Source organism: Passer montanus, unplaced genomic scaffold (genome assembly GCF_014805655.1).
Source record: "Passer montanus isolate IOZ18808 unplaced genomic scaffold, ASM1480565v1 scaffold15, whole genome shotgun sequence".
NCBI lineage: Eukaryota > Metazoa > Chordata > Aves > Passeriformes > Passeridae > Passer > Passer montanus.
In genome coordinates, this window is record NW_024362051.1 from 7,466,423 (window position 1) to 7,488,760 (window position 22,338).

Here is a 22,338-nt window from a genome sequence, read left to right on the forward strand (position 1 = left end):
CTGGGCATGGGGACAGGCTCTGCTCTCAGCCAGCACCCAGGGCTGGCTGCAAGAGCTGCCAAGGACAGGGCTGAGCCCCCAGGAGCAGAGGAAGGCTGGGAGATGCAGGTCATGGATGCTGGGCTGGCAGAGCCGCCTCCTCCAGCAGCACAGCCCTGCCACTGGCCCCAGAGGTGTCACAGAGCAGCCACTGCTTGGTTCCCCACATGGGAACCTCTGCCTCTCCATCCCACCAGGGACAGCAGCCACTGCCCCAAAGCCTTCAGTGCCAAAAGCATCCAGCACAGAAACTGCCAAAACCGACCCATGAATGGCAGCAGAACTCCATTTTCATCTCCCAAAGCAGAGGCCTCTGGCAAGGGAAGGCCCCACCATGCACACATGGGGTCAGGACACTGCTTCAAGGGAAAAAGCAGCTGCAGGAGCAACCTCCAGCTCCCCAGACATGCTCCAGACACAAGGAGGAGAGCTCTGGGGCTGTCCTGGCCCCTCTCAAGGAGCTTGTTCATTACAACAGACAGACTCAAAAGAATCCCCAAACCCTACATAATTGATTTTATGCATATTCTGTAGATTTTATGCATATTTCCTATCTTTCCTGGCAGCAGAGTGGATACAAAAGGAATCAGGTCCAGGATTACTTGCTAAACAGATGGGAAAAGTCTGTCCCCTGCAAGAAAGTACCACTGAATAAAATTCAAAGCAGCAGTGCTAAACCCATAACATCTAGGCCAGTATTGAGCACCAACGACTGGATCTCTGCCTCCCTCTGATCTTACAAAAACCAAACAAATGTCAAAAGCTTCCTAGCTCCTCAGCACCAAATACACTACTCCATGCTCACAAAGTGCCTCCATCACATCTCCTTCACACCACCACTTGCAATATTTTTATCCTGATTTTTATAAAGCCTGGAGAGGTCAATATTACCTCATAAATCCTGAAACAATAGGGTTTACAAGTGCAAGAAACAATTTTTCCCCCTTTTTAACTTTTCTGGTTGAAGAAGTTTGCTGGGATTTCTGCCAGGACCTGGTGGAAAGTTTTCACATCTGTGCTGTACAATTAAAATGTCAAAGCTGGAGATTATTTAGGGTATTAAGGGTAAATCTAAAGAAAAGCCTCACATTTTTAAGAGTAATTTTTTTGCTGAATTATGCCAAGCCTATCTCCTCGTTCAGCATGAGCCGATATTTCATGTACTGTTACAACTATTACCAGGATCTGGCCAGTTTTTAAACTCTTTTAGCCACTTTGCCCCCTTCCCACCCCAGATTTCTTCCTCTACCTCGAGCATCCCCCAGCATGACACACAATGCCACCCAACCTGCTACCAGCACACAGCTTTGGCTTTGCTGGGTGAGAAATCTGAATTCAGGAGGTGAATACCTGCAGGAAGTCTGGTGTCTGAGGGTCTGACATCAGCTGGAGAAGTTATTTGTGTCACTCACATTTGGGTCACAGGGACTGTGTTTCTTGAAATCTCAGTAATTAGAATTAAAAATTACAAAATTAACAAAAATCCATTAAAATTAATTGTTAAAAACTAACAATTTTAGATCAGAGTTTTTGCCACACAAACAAGTTCAGCTTTCAGTGCAGCAGGTGCCCACACTCATTTTGCAGCCCTGCACTGCAGCCTTGCAGCAGGATGCTGACAGCATCAGGATCATGTATTCAGAGCCAAAAAAAAGTGAATGCTCAAGGGTGGGACTGGGGAAGAGGGCTCCTTTGTGGGTAGTATATTTGGGGCTTTAAAAATAAATAAACCAATCAGTCAGTTTCAGGGACACCTTAGATCCCAGCAGGCTCGTGGTTTCCACAGGCTCTTCCATGAGCTCCAGAGGAGGTGCAATGCTAGGTCACAGCAGCAGCACCTCTGCTCCAGTGCTGGGACTCAGTGACCTGCCAGGCCAGAAGAGCCCAGAGCAGGCTGGGTTCCTGCAGGACCACTGGTTCATTTTGGCTGTGTTTGTAGGAAGCAAGAGTAGGGGAGTGATGAGCTCAAGCCCAAGTTTCCTTATTTCAATGTTTGAAATAAAATTTCTACACTTTCAAGTAAAATTTTTATCCAGTCACTCTAGGAGGAAAAACCAAAAGAAACATCTATTTCAGACACTTCAATTTCTACCAAATGAAATCAATTTATTTCCTCTTGAAAAGCAAATCATTGCTGTCCCCACACTGGACAGGGACACAGCAGATGCACTCCAGTCCCCCAAAAGGACAACCAGTGACAGCCAGCACCACTGCAGCTCCTTGAAGAGGATTCACAGGCTGCCTTGTCTTTGTCTCTGTGGGCACCACATCCCAAGCTCTCCAGCACACGTTGCTGTAGTTCAAATAAAATCAAAATAATTTTAAAAATACACTAATTTCTAACTGATGGGACTTGTTCAATCCCATCCTGTATCTCATTTTCCCAGTACTTTGCCTCAGGCTGAGTAAATAATCACGAGTTTCACTCAGCCTTAGTGAAGGCCAGATTTGGACAGCAGCATCCTTACCAAGAGCTAGAACTAATGGCTTTGCAATTCGATAATGTGAACCAGAGTAAGGAGGAAATAATTTTGGCAGAATTGAGCAGAACTGAAACTGAAAGGTCAATCTATTTCAGGAGTGGTACCACAACACTACAGAATCTACAGTTAAACCACCTGCAGGAAATATGATCATCTTCTGGATGATCTGTTTGGAACATTGGGCAAATCAATGCATATGTGAGCCTAATAAAAATCTCTATGTCCTAATAAAAACCTTTCAATCATAATAAAGGGAAAAGAAATCTGTTAACATTAACCAAAATAATACTGACCAACAAAAAACTAGAACCGGGACTGACTGCAACCCAAGGATTTAAAGTTATATTCCCTTTAAGAGCTACCTTTAAATTACAACTTTCTTGTTGCATCCAGCAGAGACACCAGGGATTCACTCAGCAGTGTAGGGTAAGGGCTCAGCAAGCAGGGGCTGCACTGAAGGCTGTGGGAGGAGGATGGGCTTGATGACTAAATAAATGCCCTCAAGTAACCTGCTACAAAAATATATATTCCTGGCTAATTTAATATTATGGTTCCCTCCTGCTTTTTTTGAGAGAGGATTCAAGAAAGGGCAGCAGAGCATTGAGCAAGAGAGGATGAGATGGAAGCAAGGCAGGAGCTGAGAGGAGCAGGTTTCCTTTCATGCACAGGTATGTTCTTTGTGATGTTTCAATCACAGCCTGAAGCAGTCATCTTTCCCCAAGAATCGTGTCTCACCCAATGTGAAAGACATTTATGATGGGGATCTGCCTCCTTTTGTTTTTAATTATTCATATGCAAATCATTTTGGGAGGGGGGGGAAGACCACGAAGGAAATGACATGTCAAGATACATAAACTGGTAAGGAAGACAAGTAAACCAAGGAGGGCTCCTCCAAGAATATCTGCAAACAAATAAAGTCACTTTGTTATTCTGAATTTCAGATGAATTATTCACAGATGAGAGCTGAAGAGTTGCATGTGAACAGAAATTAGAGACTTAAATGATAACACATTAGTGATGTTGATATTCTAGGCAGGTCCCTAAGAAAGATGCAGACAGGGATCATGTTAATCACTGATGTGTTTTTACCTGGCTGAGCTGAGAGGACCAAGTTGTGGCTGCAGCTGTCCAGCTGATCAGAGCTGTGTGTGATGCTTGGCACGGGAAAGCTTCAGCTCAGTCCATTTTATACCACTTAGACTCTAAACAGCAATTCAGTGTTGCTTAAAAAAACTTTTTAAAAAGGAAAACAAAGCCAAACAAACAAACAAAAAACCCAGAACCACACAACAACAACAACAACTTCCTCAAACATCAAGTAAAGTTTAGCTCCTAAAACTGCCAGGCAGGACCCTTCTCCTGCTACAGTCCCACAGAGGTGTTCCAAACACAGACCTCCCATTTCCCCTCTCTGGAAATGACAGCCTCGATTAGGGCTTGGCTGCACAAACCCGATGAAGTGAAACAAAAGCATTTCACAGCCCACAGCATTCCTGGTTCCCCATCAAAATGCTGGCAGTTGAGAGAGGGAAATCAAACCCTCTGGTCCTGGGCTAAGCCTCTGTCCCTTCATCTTCCTCCTTCCAGCTTCCCCACTTCAGGCTATCAGATAAGGACAAATTGCCTGTAACAGGCATTATTATTCAGCATCCCAGGTGCTACCAGGGATGTCCTAAGAGAGAAAGCAGCCTCAGTCAGTGGCCTTGATGAGAGGGATTCTTCTCCACGCCCCAGCTGAAAGTTGTAACTCAGCTGCCCCCTCTCCTCAGGCTGCTCGTGGCTCCTTGGCAAGGGCAGAGCCCCAGTCAGGAGAGATGAATGGCTCAAACCCAGGGCCCCATTTCACATTAAGCCAGGCTATTGCTAAATTCTACCAAGCACTGAGATCTAAAAGCAGAATTTGGCACCAACCCCACAAAAGCTGGGGCCCATCAGCAGCGACCTCAGCATCCCCCAGCTCCACCAAGAGCCACCAGCTCCTGCTTCTGAGTGTGGCTGAGCAGCAGAACCATCAGCAGTCACTGCCCAGAGCAGACTGAGATGCCTCTTCAAATCAGGGCTTGCTTGGAGGAATCTTGGGGTTCCTCTCATTTTACATTTTGTAGCACCTAGCCAAGAAAATGTTTCCTTCATCCATAAAGGTCTGCCTCCACCCTCTTCCAACAGAGGCATTCCACAAAAATAAAAAAACAAACAAACACCACAGGGAAAAAAGCACTAAAGACAATAGCGCAGTCACTGAACTGAGCTGGAAAGACTCCTACAGACAGAAGCCAATTAGTGTCGTTACTAACCTTGCCCCCACTGCCTGATGAATCTTTTCATCTCTAGGAGTCACCTTTTTGGGATTACATCCCAGTATGTCACCTGCCATTCCCACACAACCCCACGCTGGTGTCTCACCAGGGCCAGCCCCTGCTCCCCACCACGCCTCGACTGCACTGGGATAGCTGCACAATCTGTGTGTAAAAGAGTTCTTTATGCAAGAAAAGCACTAAAAATAACAGCCAGAAAGGTGAGGACCCTTTAAAGCCTCCTGTGATTTAACATCTTGAACCTGGGCCACTTTGCCCTTCTGCACAGGATTTCTCCTTAAGGTGCACAGTTTTTAGTCATTTCCCACGTTCACCAGGCACAGCATGGTCAAGCAGACATCCAGTTCCAGGGCAAAAAGTTTGCATTGGTTTGAGTTAAAACCAACTTTAAAATTACACACTTGTGCCCCTGGTTAGAGCAAAAGCCACCCTGCAATTCCTACAACAAAGACTGCACAGGGAGTTCTGCTACAGCCCCACATCAACAACAACAAAATCATAAAGGACTTCTTGAGAGGGCACCAGGCTGCTTCAGCAGCCACTCCCAGGCAGACCTGACACAAGCTGTCCCACACACACGTGTGCATAAATACACACACACACACACACCTCTGCTTGTCTGCTTCACTCCTGTACCCCCTAATCTCTGCCCTGCAGTTCACAAGGGGATTCTGTTGTTTTCAAGTCACCTGCACATGGCTCTCACTGCCAGGCTGACCAGCAGTCCCAGCTCACAGCAGAATAAACATGCTTCCAAACTGTCCCTTTGCTGCACCTTGCAGAGAATTGAGAAAGAGGGAAGGGCACAGGACTCACCTCAGCCACAAAGAGCACAGATCTGCATCCCCCAGGCTGGAGCCCCATGCACGCTGCCAAGGCACCCCACAAGGCTCAGTGAAGAGCCTCAGAGCAGCCCTGAGCCAGCTGCGTGGGAGGAGAGGAGCCCCCACAGACCCAGCTGTGCTGAGTGGTGCAGCAGCAGCTGTGCCCAGTCACACCTGGCAGCTCTGGTTCTTGCCAGACAGGGAGCCTGACCAAGCAATGCTGCCCTCGGCAAACAGAGCCCTTCTGCCTTTTCTGTTCCCCTCCCTAAGGTACCCAGAACAGGGAGAGATGTTCCTGATATCCTTCCTGGTTCCTCAGCAGCGAGGCAAAAGCCAGTTTTGGGGTCATTCCTGGGGGCACAGGGGATGTGACTGAGGGTAGAATGTGCCAGTACAGGTTCATTGTTACGGTTTCAGCCTCTCAGGACTGCAGTGCCATGAACAACCTCCCTGAGGGAACCCAGCAATGAAGAGTTTCTGTAGAACCACAGAACAGTTTGGGTTGGAAGGGAGCCTAAAACTGATCTCACTCCAAACCTCAGCCATGGGCAGGGACACTTTCCACTACCCCAGGTTGCTCCAAGCCCTGTCCAACCTTGCCTTGGTCATTCCCAGGGATGGGGCAGCCACAGCTGCTCTTGGCACCCTGTGCTGGGGCCTCTCAGATAAACTGCCACATCTTAAGTGACACAACTGCAATATGTGTGTTCCCTCTGCCTTCACTGCACAGTTTTATACCCAGGAAAAAGGAAACATTTTCAGCATTTTGTGGCAAAGGCCGATCTCCTCAGGGCATCAGTGCAAGGTTTGACATCACCAGTTCTGCACAGGGGAGTTCCTGCCAGCAGTGAATTCACTCTGTGGAGGGGCTGGAATTCGGGGTGGTAATGGAATATAGAGCAGTGGAACAGCTGTAAGGAACCCCCAACTACAACAAGAAAAACTTCCAAAATGAGGTATTAAATAAATTTGAAAGCGAAACAGTTCAACAAATGGTTGGTTTCAAGCAACACATAATTACCATTTTAAACCAAACCAGGATGAAGCCACCCTAATTTCACCCATTCCCCCCAGTGGAATCCCCTGGGGATGAGCTCTCAGCATTGAGCTGGCACTCAGGGCCAGTCTGGAGCAAAGAGGAGCTAAAGCCTGCAACCAGCAAAGCCCAGAATAAATCCCAGTAGAGAGGGTAGGCACTTAGTTACCAAGGAGAAGAAATGTGTTTGTCACTTGCTGGTTTTGACTGCATTTTGCTTTGCCACTTAACAAGCATTAAATATAAATATTTATGGGATTCTATATGGGAAGGTATATATATAGAGAGAGAGGGAGGGTGGCGGGGAGAGAGATGTATTTCTATAAAACTCCTTCTTTCTCATAAACACCATCATGGGGCTGAAGAGGAAGAAGTGTTCCCAGGGAGGGGTCTGGAAATGTCCACTGACCTGACAGGGTGGGAGAGATGGAGACTCCCTTGTTAATTCAGAAAGAAGTAGAGGTTTGGGTTTTCTTTTCTTGCTAAATCCCAAGTCCCCACTCTAACAAAACCCAGCCCCCCTCTCCTCTACTGTTTTTCTGTTTTGTTTTGTTTGTGTTTGTAAAAGCAGCCAAGCCTGGCTTTTATCAAAGGGCCTGAATGTGTCTTTGTGCCACCACAAGCAAAGGGAAGCAGACCAGGGGGTGGCTGTGCTGCTGCTCCACACAGAGCAGAGCTCGTGTGTCTGATCATCTCCAGCACAGCCCCCCTGTCCCGGGATGCTGCCAGGCACCGATGCACTCTGACCTCACATCTCTGTGAAGAAATGGTTTAAAGACTGGGAACCTTGTCACTCTGAAAATGAAGCAGAGCTCCTTGAAGTCTGGCTTAATTGACATTAAAGCAACCCTCGAGGAGCTCAAATACAGAGCTTTTATCCTTAAAGTCAACTGGTCTGCATAAGCTCCCAAGCGGAGTTGAACAGCACTTCTTGGGGAATTTTATTACATCTTTGGAATTTTAAAAACCTACTTTTATACAGTCCTGATCTACAAAATGGATAGATTCAAAAAATAAAACAAAAAAAAGAGAAAATGCAGCAAATTACATCTTTGGAATTTTAAATACCTACTTTTATACGGTCCTGATCTACAAAATGGATAGATCCAAAAAAATAAAACAAAAAAAAGAGAAAATGCAGCAGAAAAGAAAAGCATGTGCAACTTTCTGACCAGGTTCAGGGCATCACTGCCTTCCCCCAACATGGCTTGCCCAGGATGAGGGATGGGGCAAACCTACGTACAGTGATCACCCCAGTAATGAGGTGGAGAAGCTGTGGTTTAGGATGCAAAGTTTAGGAGAAAAATGGAAAGAATCAAATGAACACAAGGAGTCCCTGCACCCGTGGCACAGATGAGCAGCACTGCCCACACCAACAGCACCCCATCCTCCAGCAGCAGCGTGCTTCCCATCCAATCCACCTCCAAAAAACCACCAGCAGCCTTCAGCCATGCCACCAGCTGCTGTCAGCAGCCAAAAAGCCAGGATTTCTTTTAAGAAATTGGAACATACATTCCCAATTCCCTGTCAAGGCCCATTTTTGCCACCAGCCATGCCCTCGAGTCCCTCTGGGATGGCGTGTTAGTCTCTTGACAGGGCTTCTGCGCAACACGGTTGAACATATTTAAATGTTTGCACAATAGGGCCCCAGAAGCATCATTATTTGGTAGTAGTTACTGCCAAGACTTCCCAAAATATGAAGCAGATCATATCAATACCAACTGTTCTCATCCTCCAGACAGATCTGCTGGGGAAAAAGAAAAAAAAAGAAAAATCTGTTCAACATCTCCTCCAAGTTCTTCAATGTCTCTGAGCAGTGAAGCAGCACAAACCTGCTCGATCCTCCTGCACCAAGTGGGCTGGAATAGCACAAATGGGGACAGCCCAGAAACAGCACAAAATGGGGAGAAAACCCAGACAAACTTGAGCCAGAAAGAAACATTTCCAGATGTACTGCACTGACAGATCTCATCTCTACCAGTATTTTTTTAGAAGTCTGACAACAAACACACAGATGGTCGGGAACACCATAGAACCTATTTAATTTTTTTTTTTCTTTGTGAATACTTCTTTCTCCACCATGTCACCCTTGCTGGGAAGCCACCCAAGAGCCTGGCACATGAGGGGTAACATTTTATGTGGTGCACAGAATTTAATAGGTCCACCCAGGAGCACATGGCCTCTCTCTGCTGCTTGTACAGCCAACATCCATAGTTGTGCCACTGACAGGCAGAAACAAAGGGAGAAAAGTGGGATTTCTTGCAATGTACAGGAAACATCACATGTGGGCTGCAGCCAAGTCCCTCACTGGAGCTGTCTTGACATAAATGTCCCAGCAGACTTGCACTGAAGGGAATCTTCAGGTGAACAAAGTCCCAAAGTCAGTGGCTCTTGCCATAGGATGGCTCAAATGGGTTAAAAAGGAATTTGTGTCATACAACCAACCTCAGGTAAAGACTGGCTTTTCTTGGCCTTCATGTCTTGCCATGATTGCAATCATTGTGAAAAAATAAACCATCCAGGGCAGCCCCATTCAGCAGAAGCCAAGTTCTTTTAATGCCTTCAAGATGTAATTACATAAATGGACCCAATGTAAAAGTGAGCCAGAAACACGAACAACAGCTTCAGCTGCAACCAGCACTGCACCACATCCCCACCCCAACCAAGGTCCTGTATGGAATACAAGATGAATGGGAGATCTTTCACAAACACATCCCTAGCTCAAATTTGTAGGGAAAAAAGTGAATTCCTGACACCAAATCAGCATTCAAGGCGGTGATGGGCTCTCCATAGTCCTCTTCTGTCAGTCCTCTGGCTACACTCAATTCCTCCACCACATGCAGATTTTCTCCTTCTTGCCCCACATGGTCACATTTTAAAAAGCAAACAAGCACATGCTGGGGGGCAGGGGGACCTTGGGGATCTGTCATTCCTGCATTTCCAGCAGCTCCGTGCCTCACTCCCACACAAGGCCATGAGCTCACCCCATCTGCCGCAGGGATGAAACCCAAGGAGCACATTGTGCTGCTCAGGCTGCCAAAGCCACGTGTTTGGGGCGTCCTGGCACCAGTACCCCTTCTGCCACAGGATAAAACAGACTGATGGTGACAACAAAGAGCAGGTGGAGGCTTAATTAGGTCATTAACCACGTGAGTGTGTCCTGTAAAGCTGCACTAACCCAAGTGCTCTTCCCCACCAGTCCATGCTGGGTGGGAAGGCACAGCCTGCAGAGACCATTGCTCCCCCCAGGCTGGATGCTGGCTGGGATTACCCTGGGCTCATGCTGGGAAGTGACGAGAATTGCTGCCTCCTGAGTCTGATTTAGAAAAGCAGAAAGAAATCCAGCCTTTTTACAGTCTAGTTTATCAAGGCAGGACAGGTGCAACGCAAAAAAGATCAGCAACTGGATCTGTCTCCTCAAGCTGCTTTCAAAATAGCTATTCAGTGATTTTCTGCAGCCAGCTTGGCTTCATAAAAAACGAGGTGCAGGAGTATCCCATCACACAGTGTCAGAACTGCCTCTCCCTTAGCACATGTGGGGACAAACCTGCTGGTGTCACAGCACCCTGCCCTGGAGCAAGGTCCAGGTGCTCTGTGTAGCAGACTTGATAAGTAAAATTTTACTGCTGATCTAGACAGACAGCTACTGCAATAAAGGTAACAGACAATGACAGACAAAAATTTCGTGATCTCTCTCTCTTTTCTGTCTGAAATAACACCTGGAGTCTTAAGTATGCTCACAGCTGGTATGATCAGTGCTTGGCTTGTGTTGGCTTGGGTGGCAGTGGAAGGGTAAGTGATCCACGCTTGTGGCTGGTATTTGGATTCACACCCCGGCCTCTGTAATCCAGGCAAGCCACACTTCTCAGTGAGCAACTGTTGCAACATAATTACTTGATTAAAATCCTGTTAGGACTCCCAGCTACAGCCAACTATGGGTGTCACTCTCCAGCTCACCTTCCTCCCTCCCATGACAATGTGGTGGTCAAAGCACAAGCACATTTGCAATGCAAAGACAGCACTGTTCAGGGGCTGGAGCTCACAACACTTTCCTTAAAGAAAACTATTTAACAAGTGCTGAAAGGGACTGTCTAACCCAAAAGCCTGTAAAATAACAAAAAAATTTACAAAAAATTACAAAAAATAACAAAAAAAGTTACTGATAGGTTTGCTCATGTTTTGACCCCAGCTGGCAGCTAAGCACCACTCAGCCCTTCACTGTTCCAACCTTTACTGTGTGTCAGGAGTGATGGAGTTATATTTGGATCCTTTAAAGGGCACTGCACCTACTGCCCCTGCAGCCTACAAAGTCAAACAAATCACGACCATGTCTTGGAGCAACAAAACAGGAGCAAGCCAACAGCACCAGGGAAGAGAAGTGCTTCTGGTCATGGAAATCAGGAGACACCAGTTTTGTACAGAGTCTGGGATTTCTCAAGTGGGAAGCCAAGGGAAGAAGCTGTTGAGGCAGATGGGGTTATTTGTCCAGCCTTTGTCAGGGCTGGCCAGAGGGAAGTTAATTAATGGTATCTGTTGGTGAATGAATGGCACCCACCCAGTGCAGCAATAGCAGATTAAAAACTTTTATACAGCCCTTCTGCTCGAGTTTGGTTTTGACTGCTGTCACCTACACCACCACAGGCACAGGTGATGGTGATTCCTGTGCAATGCCAGTCATGAAATGTCAGTCTGGAGCTTCTTGTACCAGAGAAATAAGGTGGCTCTTGCTTCAGGAGTACATCACTGGTAGCTCACTGTCCCAAAAGATTTCTGTGCTTAAACCTACTTCTATCAACACTGCATGACTGAAAAATTCAACCTAAGGCCTGGTGGGATGAGAAGTGTTACACCCAGGGTGGGCAGGAGATGACAGCACTACTGACTTGATGAGAGGATGAAGGTACAGCAGGTACCATGCCAGCACTGCCTATTTTCAATAATCAGCTCTGCACAGCCAAGTCACTGCTCACTTGCATGACATTGATCCATCATTTGAACAAGAAAGAGGAGGAAAACAATTTGAAACTAACAGGAACTTCCCAGGTGAGTCAGCCCATGAACAATGAACCAACCTGCTCCAGAGTCTCTCTCTGGAAAGGCAGCACTGAAGGGGTTGGCAGCAAAAAATATCTGTGCCTGGGTAAATGACTTCATATGTCGAGACAAAGATAAAGTTACACAGAGCCTCTTGCGGAGGACATGGTCATCAGGTTTATTTTTGTAGTTTTCATTACACTCAAAATAACTTTGGCAGACTTAGAAAAAATAAATTTTCAAAGCCTTCTCCTATTGATGTCACCAGTTTTAATTATTTTTTGCTGAAGTGGTCTAAAGGCAAATGTTGCTGGGGGCTGCTCCAGACCCTGGTGTTCAAATGCTGGGGCTGCACCAAGCACCACCAGGAGAAACCCTGCCTCAGCCTCCCTGAGGATGCCTCCGGCCCATTTCCCTGCGACAGTGGTTTTGAGGCCAGACTGCCTTCAGCTCGTGCTCTGCCTCTGTGTCAGAGGCGCCGTCAGCTCTGGGAATAACACTGATACTGTGCTATTTCCTGCCTCAGAAAGCCCTGACCACATCCAGCATTTGAAGTCACCTCGGTAGGACGTTAAATGTCACTGCTGGCTGCCGCAGCAGCTGGTCTGGGACGGGGCTGTTGGGATGGGTGTGGGACAGAGGATGTGCCCCCCCTCACATGCCACCACATGGGGGGAGCTCAGTTTGAGAGCAGTCCCCAAATTCCCAGACTCAAACCTCCCCTTTGCTGCACACCTGGCTGTCACCTCCTGGTCCCCCCAGCACGACCACCACCAGCTCCTCAGCAGGGGTGTGGAAGAGTGCCAAAATTGTGAGCAGAGCCCCTCTGGCACTCCCATGACACACCTGGCTGCTGCCACCACTCCAGCAACCCCCTCAGAGCACACAGCCACCCACAGGACCACCAGAAAGTCTCTCCTCTTTCCAGGGGTCTTTGGGCTCCTTTTCCTGTTGCTGGCTGGCACCCACAAGGCTGGGAGGAGATGCCAAACCAAGCAAAACTCCCTTTCCTCCATTTATTTCCGTCTCTTGCAACCACTCAAGAAAACAACCCCTGACCTAAAGGTTTCCATCCATCCTGCAGCCAAAGCTTTGAGGTCCCAAGGATGAGGTGGGGACCCATCACCCCAAGGCAGCTGATTCCCAGCAGTGAGATGATGGAAGGTGTCAGTGCCCATCCCAGGTAGCTCCTGGGAGAAGGAGCTGGCAGCTCCTGCACATGTGGTGTGCAGACACAGCTCCAGATGTCCTTGGGGCCTTCCACAAATATCCAAAAGGGACTGGGGAATGGTCGCCAGGAAGGAGCTGATGGAAGGTGGCCAGCAGTCATTTCTATGCTCAAAGAGCATTTTTCCAAAAGTTGCTAAGGTCTGCAGATTGGATTTTTGAAGGAGTAAAATTTGAAAACACGTGAAACAGAAAGAAAGTGCCTGCATTTAAATGGCACCATTTGCCAAAAGTCCTTCCCAGCCAGTTGTTCTTTGTTATTTAGATGCTTTAACACTTGGCTTCTGGCTCATTTTTTAAAATCCTGGCACAGCCTTTTCTGTGCAGGAGAAAATTCTGATTGCATTTGTAAGTTTATTACAAAAAAAAAAAATCCTGTTTACACTAATCCGTAATTCCAATGTCCCAGCCTCCTGCAGGCAAAGGCAGATGGAGAAAGCAAACCCTGCTGAAGTGAAGAGACTGGCAGGGTATGGAAAACCAAGGCAAAGGGGGATTCAGAAGTCATTTTAAAACTTGAATATTCTATAAAGCTCTTTGTCTCACTCTATATCATAGAAATTACAGAAAAATACTGAGTTTTCATGGCTTCAGTAAGCAGAAAAGGATATCTTGAGTTAAGTGTAAGGAATACTTCAGGGATTTAAGGTCAGTAAAAGCAAAGCAACTTAGAAAAGCAGAGATCACTGCTAATTTAAGAAAAAAAATTGATACTTGCTCATATTTTACATTTTTTAGTATCTGTTAAACTCAGAAATGGGGCCCTACAGGCCCAGATTCTGAAGATGCAATAGCAGAGCTGCTATCATGGAGAGAACAAAACAAAGAGCCAGAATTAGCAGAGCTGGGTGCATCCCATTTGGCCTCCTGGAAAACATCTGCCATTTGTCAGGACTACAAAGCCAGAAGAGCCCTCTCTCCCTTGATCTGCAGCAATTAGGGAAATTCTGTTGTGCTAATTACCTGGGGAGACAACACGGGGAGAAGGCTGATAGCGAGTGACACTTGAAGGCAACATTTACACCAGTAAAAATCAGGCAGCTATTTCAAGTCACTGGAAATCACAAAAAGTGCCACACCAACCTCCCAGGACAAGCTGGAGAATGCTGATCCCTGGGTATAAAGTTAGGGTAGATATTAAAAAGTAATAATAATTTTTTTTTTATTCTATAAAAAATCTAAGCAAGAGAGCCTGTGGAGCTGCTGAGTCGGCAGAGGTGGAGAGGGTTTGAGCTGCTCAGTTCCCCCAGTACACATGGTTTGAATTGCAGGGAAATGGAGCAATCCGCCGTCCTGCGGCTGCAGCACCACTGCACTCCTGCTGCTGCCAAGCCATTATTGGGAAATATTTGTCACATATTAGCTGGAACATCAGATTACTGCACTGAACATTTAACGCTGTTTTGTAATATATCCATACATTCAAAAGCACACGACACCGTCCCAGCGTGAATTCAAGATGAAAACAGGGATGTGCATCATCCAGAGGCCAGGGAATTTGGAGTTAAGGCTGCAGAGGTACTGTTAAATGAAAAGGCACATGGAAACACAATACATACGTAGAAATATGCAGTGCAAGAGCAGCCAGCAGAGCTGGAGCTTTTCACACCCTGCCACAATTCAGCAAGGACCAGCTGCTGGGCAAAGCATGCTCTGTGCACTGGGGCTGGTTTAAGCCATTCTTTACTGGATTTAAGGAAACATTTGCTCTCAGGCTCCAGCACAGTGCATCCAGCACCTTGAGCTCTCGAGGGACTTGTTCTCACAGAGCTTGAAGACTTTTGGCTCTGCAAATACCACTTTTAACGAGAGTCTTTGGCACCTGAGTTTTTAAAAGACTGTTAAAATTACAAGGTGGGGAAAGAAAAATCCTTAAAAACGTATATATGAGAAGGCAGCCAGAGCCCACACAACTGATAAACAAATAGTTTACCAGTGTGAAGTTTTAGTCTTGCCTTCAACCCGCCTCCCAGAGCTCATCAGCAGCCTGTCCCAAATGCCATGTACAGCAGTGCTCCTGCACCTGCTGCGTTTCATCCTGCAGCAAAGGCTTTGTGAGGATCCCACCAGAGAAAGAGGCTGAACACAAGGGCACGAGGGGCCTCTCTGCAAAGCATTACAGGCCTGCCTTAGGGAATGACAATAACACGAGTATTAAGCTGCTCTTTCCCTGCAAGACAACATATGGGGACAGCCTGTCCTGGCCCTGCCCGGCGCCCGCAGCATCCAACCGCTGCCACCCCGTCCCAAACAGCTCAGGGGACTCAGAGGCCATGCTTGGCCCCAGAGTGGGGTCACCAGCCTGTCACTGCGTTCCCGAGCCTGACCCACACTCAGCCTAGCTGCCTCAACCCCCTCAAGGATGCTGTCCTCTCCCTCAGCCACAAGAATGCCCAAACCACAAAGGACTCAAAGTGACACAAAGTTGTTGTCATCCTCCCCCGCATCGCCTTGGTTGAATGAATAATGCAAAACAAGTCAGCTCAAAGCAGTACACAGATGCTCAGAGCAACTGCAGAGGCAACTTTTCACAGCATGCTCAGCATTAGAGACAGAAAAGTTATTTTTTTAAAGCTTTAAAAAATATATTCTTTTAATTATCTTTTTTGTCAAATTATTATTACTTGCAAAGTCAGGCTGGATAGAGCTCCGAGAAACCTGATCTAGCTGGAGATATCCCTGCTCACCACAGGACTAGATGATTTTTAAAGAGTCCTTCTATGATTTCTTTTGACGATCGCGATCTCTCCGTGGCCCTGGCGAAACAGCCGGGCCCCCTCTGCCGGCCAGCGGCCCCTGCCAGCCCCGCAGCCGCAAAGAGCCCCGAGGGTCCCCTCCTAGAAACCATGCCAGCTGTACCCTAGGGCCAAATAGGTGACCTCCTGAGGAGCACAGAGCACAAAATGGGTCAGTTTGGGTTGGGGTTTTAATGGTAGGGAAGGGTGTTTGTCTTTTGTCTTTGTTTTCCAAGCAGTGATTTAGGATTTCGCTGTAGTTAGAATAACTTGACCCTCATTTAGCTTTTAAGTGGGTCGTTGTCATCTTGTTCCAAAGCTGCTTTGAATGTGTAGCAAGTCAATGGTATCAAAACAGTGCCCTAAAAACAACCGCCACCCCCTCAAATCCAAACAAACCCCAAATTGACTCATTTCTAGGAAAAAAACGGGGCTTGTTTAAAGCAAGCCCAGCTGGCACGGCCAGCTCTGAGCCTGCGTTGGCCGCTGCCGCTGCCCACGGCTGGCTCTGTGGGTCCCGTGTGCCCAAAGAGGCACCGAGGGAGGGAGCACGCCCGCATGGCAACGCACAGAGCAGCCTCCCTTGCCTCTCTCCCCAGCTGGCTTTAAATCCAGTCGGAATGAGGAATTTTTAAGCCCAGCAGGGTTATTGGCAGAGGAAAGCCACCCAGCCCTGGTGTTCAGGACACCCACCAGCTGCCCACGGGAAGCAGGAGTGGGGCTGGCAGCATCTCCCCATGCCCTTCACAGGGAAATTTTCCTTTCATCCGGGTTGCTTTTTCAATGCAGAGGCAAACTGAAGTTCAGCTGTTGGTTTGCAACCTGGAATAGGTCAGCAGTGAATGCCAGTGAGGGTCACAAGCTCTCAGATATTTCCAGACCAAGCTCTTTAACTACAGAGTAGAAGGCAATTCAGCCTTTTTCAGGAGAAAGAGGAAAAGAATGAAATGCAGCTGAAGATGTCTTTGATTTGCTCAGAAAACAGCCAAAAGGCTTCAGGACAGTCCAGCAGCACATCCCCATGCCAGCTCCCTGCAGTGGTAGCCAGGAGCAGCCACCTTTGGGACAGTTCCTACCCTCCAGGAAATCACTTCTCCTTCCCTCGGCTCACAAATTACTTTGTCCCGTTACTAATGACTGTAACGAGCATCTCAGCAGCACGTGGGAAAACCTTCCCCTTCCTCTCTTCCCCCATCTTCCAAACACAGCAACCAGCAACTCAGTGACCCGGAACAGAATTGGGACTTTCCAGGACAAAAGAAGCCTCTTCAATCCCAATTGCTTTCCGAAGAGCAAAGGAAAAGCCTCTTGACCACTTAAGCACGCCAGCAGTGCCCTGTTTGCCCAGACCAGAGAAAGACACAGCCGCAGAGTCCTGTGAGGTTGGTGGACTTGTTGGGTCTGTGCATCACAAGAGAGAAATCTGATTTGACCAACCTTGCAAAGAGCTGAAAATAAGCAGGATTTGTTTCTCAGCTGGTGGGTTTTGTTACCAGGCAGTGAGACACAGGGAGCCTTCCACCAGAAAAGCAGCGAGTACATTTAAGAGCATCATTAGTGAAATGTTTCTGAGATTAAACATAATCTTACAGGGGAAAAAAACCTTTTTTGTGTTTTGGCAGAATTTGCATCCAGGGTCGCAGGGGAAATTGACCCTGTCCCGTAGCCTACTCCGCCATCCCCATGTAGCATTTACTGTTTGTTTATTTTCTTTAAAACTACAATGGAACTCTCTGCTGCTTGCAAGCTCTTGTAACACTGTGAATTCTCCTGCATCAAAGCACTGCACATCTTTCACCCATCTTTCACTACTTTTGTGAAAAGAAAAAAGAAAATAAAGGCTCGAGGTGCTCTAGCTCAAAGCCACTCGCAGCACCCTTCAGAGTGACAGCAGAGCACTTCACAGAACATTTCAATAAATGAGGTTCCTTTACAAACTAATCTGAGCTGTTTATTGTTTCCAAGGAGCATGCACTTCCACAGCAGAACAGGAAGTTTTGACGGTTTTAGAAGTTCATTAAACTCTGGGAGGAAATTTAAACAATCGGTGACAGCTTTCCTACAGCAAAAGAAATCCTGCCCTCCGAAAAGGCAGAGAGGCTGCAGCTTTTAATTATCACACTTGCATTAAGCCCCAGTGATTTTGTTACTACTTCTAAATTGTTTTGGCCCAACACCCAGGGCTCACAACCCAGTCAAGCTCTTTGCTCTTTTATTCTTATAGCCAAACGTCGCTTTTGTCCAAACCTCAAACTCCTTGATCTGTAAACAGGCCAGAGCAAGGCGCTGGGAGACGTTGGAGTGCTTCAGCTGGGGAAAAACACTTCTTAACACATTTTCCTCCGTGGAAAGGAGCATGTAAAACAGGAGAGGAGGGGCTCCGTGGCTGGGTGGCCCCGGGCTGTGCTGGAACCTGGCACCTACCTGGGGGGCACACGCAGTCTGGGGGGGCCTCTCGCGCCGTCCGCAGCTTCGCCAGTCCCTCGCCGAGTTTCTGTTTGGAGGGGAATGAAAACAGCCCTTTAGAGAGTACATTACACCTAAACACGGACTGTGCACGCGTGCCAACATCCAAACCATCCAGCTTCCTTCCAGGGATGGGTAATGGTTTCATCCTGTGGCGTTCAGCCTCCTTGGGTAATGTCCCATGCCACAGTAGCATGTAAATATTAAATGTTTCTGGGCAAGTGGTGTCCTACAGCCCTCAGAGGGAGCAGGCAGACCCTACTCCTGCACATCCCAAAGCTCCATTGCAGAATTCATCCCGAGCTCCTTTTCAAGTCCCGTGTTCAAACTTGACCTGATTTGGTTGATTTTGTACTTAAAGTTCACGCTCTGTGGAATGCTAGAGGTTTCTTTAGCAGAGGGATGATGTAAAGGACAGTCAAGACTGGAGTGCTCACCCACCTTCAGGCCTACCCAAAGCCCAGTGTTTCCATCCCCAGAGTGAAAAGCCCATCAATGAGATAACCAGAACACATAAAAATTCACGGAACTAGAGCAGTGTCTACGTGGCATATTGCAGGCAGATGTGTGCACGCTCTGGCTGCTCCCTAAGCCAAGCAGACTGTTCGTGCCTGCTTTTAGCCCCCTGCCAAGCCCAAGTTAATGAGCCTGATGACAGGTACATTACATTAGCTCAGGCGTACTCCCTGCCTGGGACAGCCCAGCAAGGGTGGGAACAGCTCATCTTCACCCACAATCTTCACTCTCTCAGTCCTCCAGGAATGCCCCGTCCTACCTAAAGTACTTGCCAAAAGACAAACCGATAATCTGATAACTGGAATCCCTACATTTCAAAGAGAAAATTCAAAGTACTTATTCAGTTTAGGGTGTTAAGACTTAATATTGTACAACTGATGACCCAGTCCCTTTTCAAATATTTGAGCACTGTGGACTTTCGGGAATTAGGCTACCTGTGAATTAGATTATTTTCTTTTTATTCTGAGGATTAAATAGTTTTATCTGTTGTTGAAATCCTATGCTTCCTCTATCTGCTTGGATGTGACGCTAAGAGGTCCTGAAAGTATCAACACAGTTTCATAGCACCTGATGGAGAAGTTGTCCTAAGGGAAGTATAAATACCAGAACATCCAGCTGCCTTCTGCAAAACACTCACTTTCCTTCAGAAAATGCGGCAAAAAAAAAACATCTAAGGAGATTTTTCTGACAGCCACCTGCAGTCTAAATGTTACAGAGTTGCTGAAGTTCTATCTGTTTACTTTTAAAGTATTTTGCATGATGAAGATGCTCGAGGAAATGAAAACAAGCTCTCCCACATTTTTAGTTCAGCAGGCTTCACTGGGAACAGCAGAGGAGATCTGAATCCTGGAGCGAGTCCTCTGTTCTCCCATTGAATTGTTCTTGTCATGAAACTGATTAATCTGGACACTGCGGACAATAAATCCTTTGTGAACAAAATGGTCTGGCTTTGTTTACAACAACTGGATGTTTCTATAATCCTCCTGTTAATATTTTCCCTCCAGTGTGAAAATTACACACTTGGAGTTGGGGCTTTTGACACAGAGCAAGTGGAGATGCTGCCACGTCCAGACCGTGCTGTTGGCAATGTTTCAGAGGGCATCAAAGCAGGAGCCTGCAGCACGTCCCACTAATGGGAAAGCCAAGGGAAGGGCAAGGTCCTGCCACTGTCAAATCAGCAATTTCTCCAGAGTTACACGGATGCCTGTCAGAGAGCCAGAAACGAAATCCTTGTTGTGCAGATTGGCTTTCATTACCTTAACTACACACTTACCCTTCCTTTATAATTTCTTATCCTCTTTTATTTGCCAGACATTTAAACAGCACTAAAAGGAACAGAGCCAGTGTGTTGGTGTTGTATTTGCTGTTCTCTATACACAGCTCTGCCATAAATTATGCCAGCAAACCCCTCCACTGGTACATCGAGTAAAGCTTTTTGAGTCGTGGTGGAGAACAAAGGATGCTGGGTCATGCACAGAGAGCGTATGGAGCTTTGGTTTCACTTCTGAAATACTGTAGTAAACTTCAAAGGAAGACCAACACAGCATTTAACAAAAAAACTGACCCCAGGCATCAGTTGATGTTCATGACGATGGAAATACTCTCTCACTCTCCAGAAACTCTCAAGCACAGAAAGGGCAGCAGTTGCTTGACAAGTGAGTGGTCTTATGTAACAGAGTTTGGGCAAGAAACACTTTCTGAAACTTTACCATAAATTAAGAGGTTCATTTAAAGTGACCATTAATAGATAGTGCAATTACTACTATGGATTCCTCGAATTTGTTGCTTGATTCAAAATTTACTTTAGCATTGACAAAAGTTTGGTCACACTAAATGTTTCAACAAGCTCACTCTTCCATTAGAAACCCAGTTATGTGGTTTTGCTTTATTTTCCCCTGTACAAACTCCATCTGAGCATTCCCAGTACAAAACAAGCTTTCCACACTTAACTAAATCTCAGCAAGAGGTTGCACATGATCTTAGGCAGTGCCACAGAAACCATTCCCATTGCTAAGCACATTTATTGAGGTAATTGGAACAGAACCACTGCCACAACCGGCAGGCTAATTCCTGCCTGGAGAACAGACGTTAACTAGAGGCTGTGACTGTGCCTCACAGGCACCCCCCACCCTGGTCTGGTATTCAGGGTTTTCACAAAAATATTTTAACATTTCACTTTTATCGAGGCCCATCAATGCAACCAAGTTTCCAGGCAAAAGGACATGCTGTGGTGGTGCCAGCAATACCCTCACCCTAGCTCTGACAGCAACACACAGCGTGAGGGATTGTCTCATGCCCCCAGCACTGCCTCCCTCCCTGCTCACAGCCCCAGAGCTTTCACAGGGCTCCACATACAAACACATTTTTGCATGATTTAGGCTTCGTGGCTGTCATGGTTTTAATGCATGTTTTGCACCGCAGTCAGGCCATTAATAAAATCCCGGTGTAAAACCTTCCCCAGATGTCAGAACTGATCACTCAGGGGTGCCCTTCAGCAGCCCCACAAGCCGTGTTGAATCTTGCTGAACTTTACGAACCTCTGTTTATACAAATCCAGTGAACCAACAGTGGGATCTTCAAGCATTTCCTATGAGTGATGGAGCCCTTCACGTCCGCCTTGCCTGTAAAAAGCCCCAAACCTAAACACTAGAATCGGGAAAAAGATAACCCTGGGATAAAGTGTAACTTCTCCCAGAGATTTGGTTCAGTCAGGCACTGAGAAGGGCATCAGTGTGGATAATAGTTCTCCAAGTAAGCGGAATTGTTCAGCACGGAAATATTTATTGAATAATTTCAGAAAACCCCAGGACTGAAAGTGAAGTAACAAGTGGCGGGTCTCCTCTGCCTGCCATAAATCACTTCTGCACTGCCAGACCACAATAGTCTGTGACAGAGAGTCCAGATACCGGGGATCATGTTCATAATTTCTAACAAGGAAATTATGGTCCGTTAAATCCCAAGACAAATAGTTAAAGTACTCGGGTTACCTGTGTCAGTGAATAGAATAAGGGGAAAGTCGCGTGTCCTCTAACCTTCGACTGCCGGCGCCTCACCTGGGGCTAATCGAGATGGGCTCTGCCACGCCTCGCCCCATGCCTGATTCATGGGAACGGCAGCAAAAAGGGGAAAGTTTGGTAGCAGGGAGTAAGTTTTCTGACAGAGGATGAGAAGCCAGTGACACACGGAGCGAACCCCGCGGCGGAGCGGGGCCGGAGCGCCTTCCCCGATCCTGTCGCCCCGCCGGTGCTGCGCGCCCGCCTCTCACTCACCTCGCGGAACAGCTGCTCCACGCGGGGCTGCAGCGCGTCCAGCAGCGGCCCGTGGCCGGCGGCGCCCCGCTCCTCCAGCGCGGCCAGCCGGCCCTGCAGCTCCGCCGTCTTGGCGCCCAGCAGCAGGCACACGGCCACGGCGGTGAGCGAGAGCAGCAGGCACAGCGCGGAGGTGGCGGTGCCCGCCGCGCCGGCGGCGCCGCCCGCCCCGTGCGCGCCGCGGGCGTGGGGCCGGAGCTGCGGAGCGGCCGCTCTCCTGCGCTCGCCCCGCCAGCCCGGGTCTTAAACGGAGGAAGCGGGGGGTGGCGGCTCCCCCGCCGCCTCCCCCCGCGCTGGGGAAGGGGGGATGCTCCGAGCGCGGCCCGCCGCCCCCCATGGGGGATTACGCGGAGCA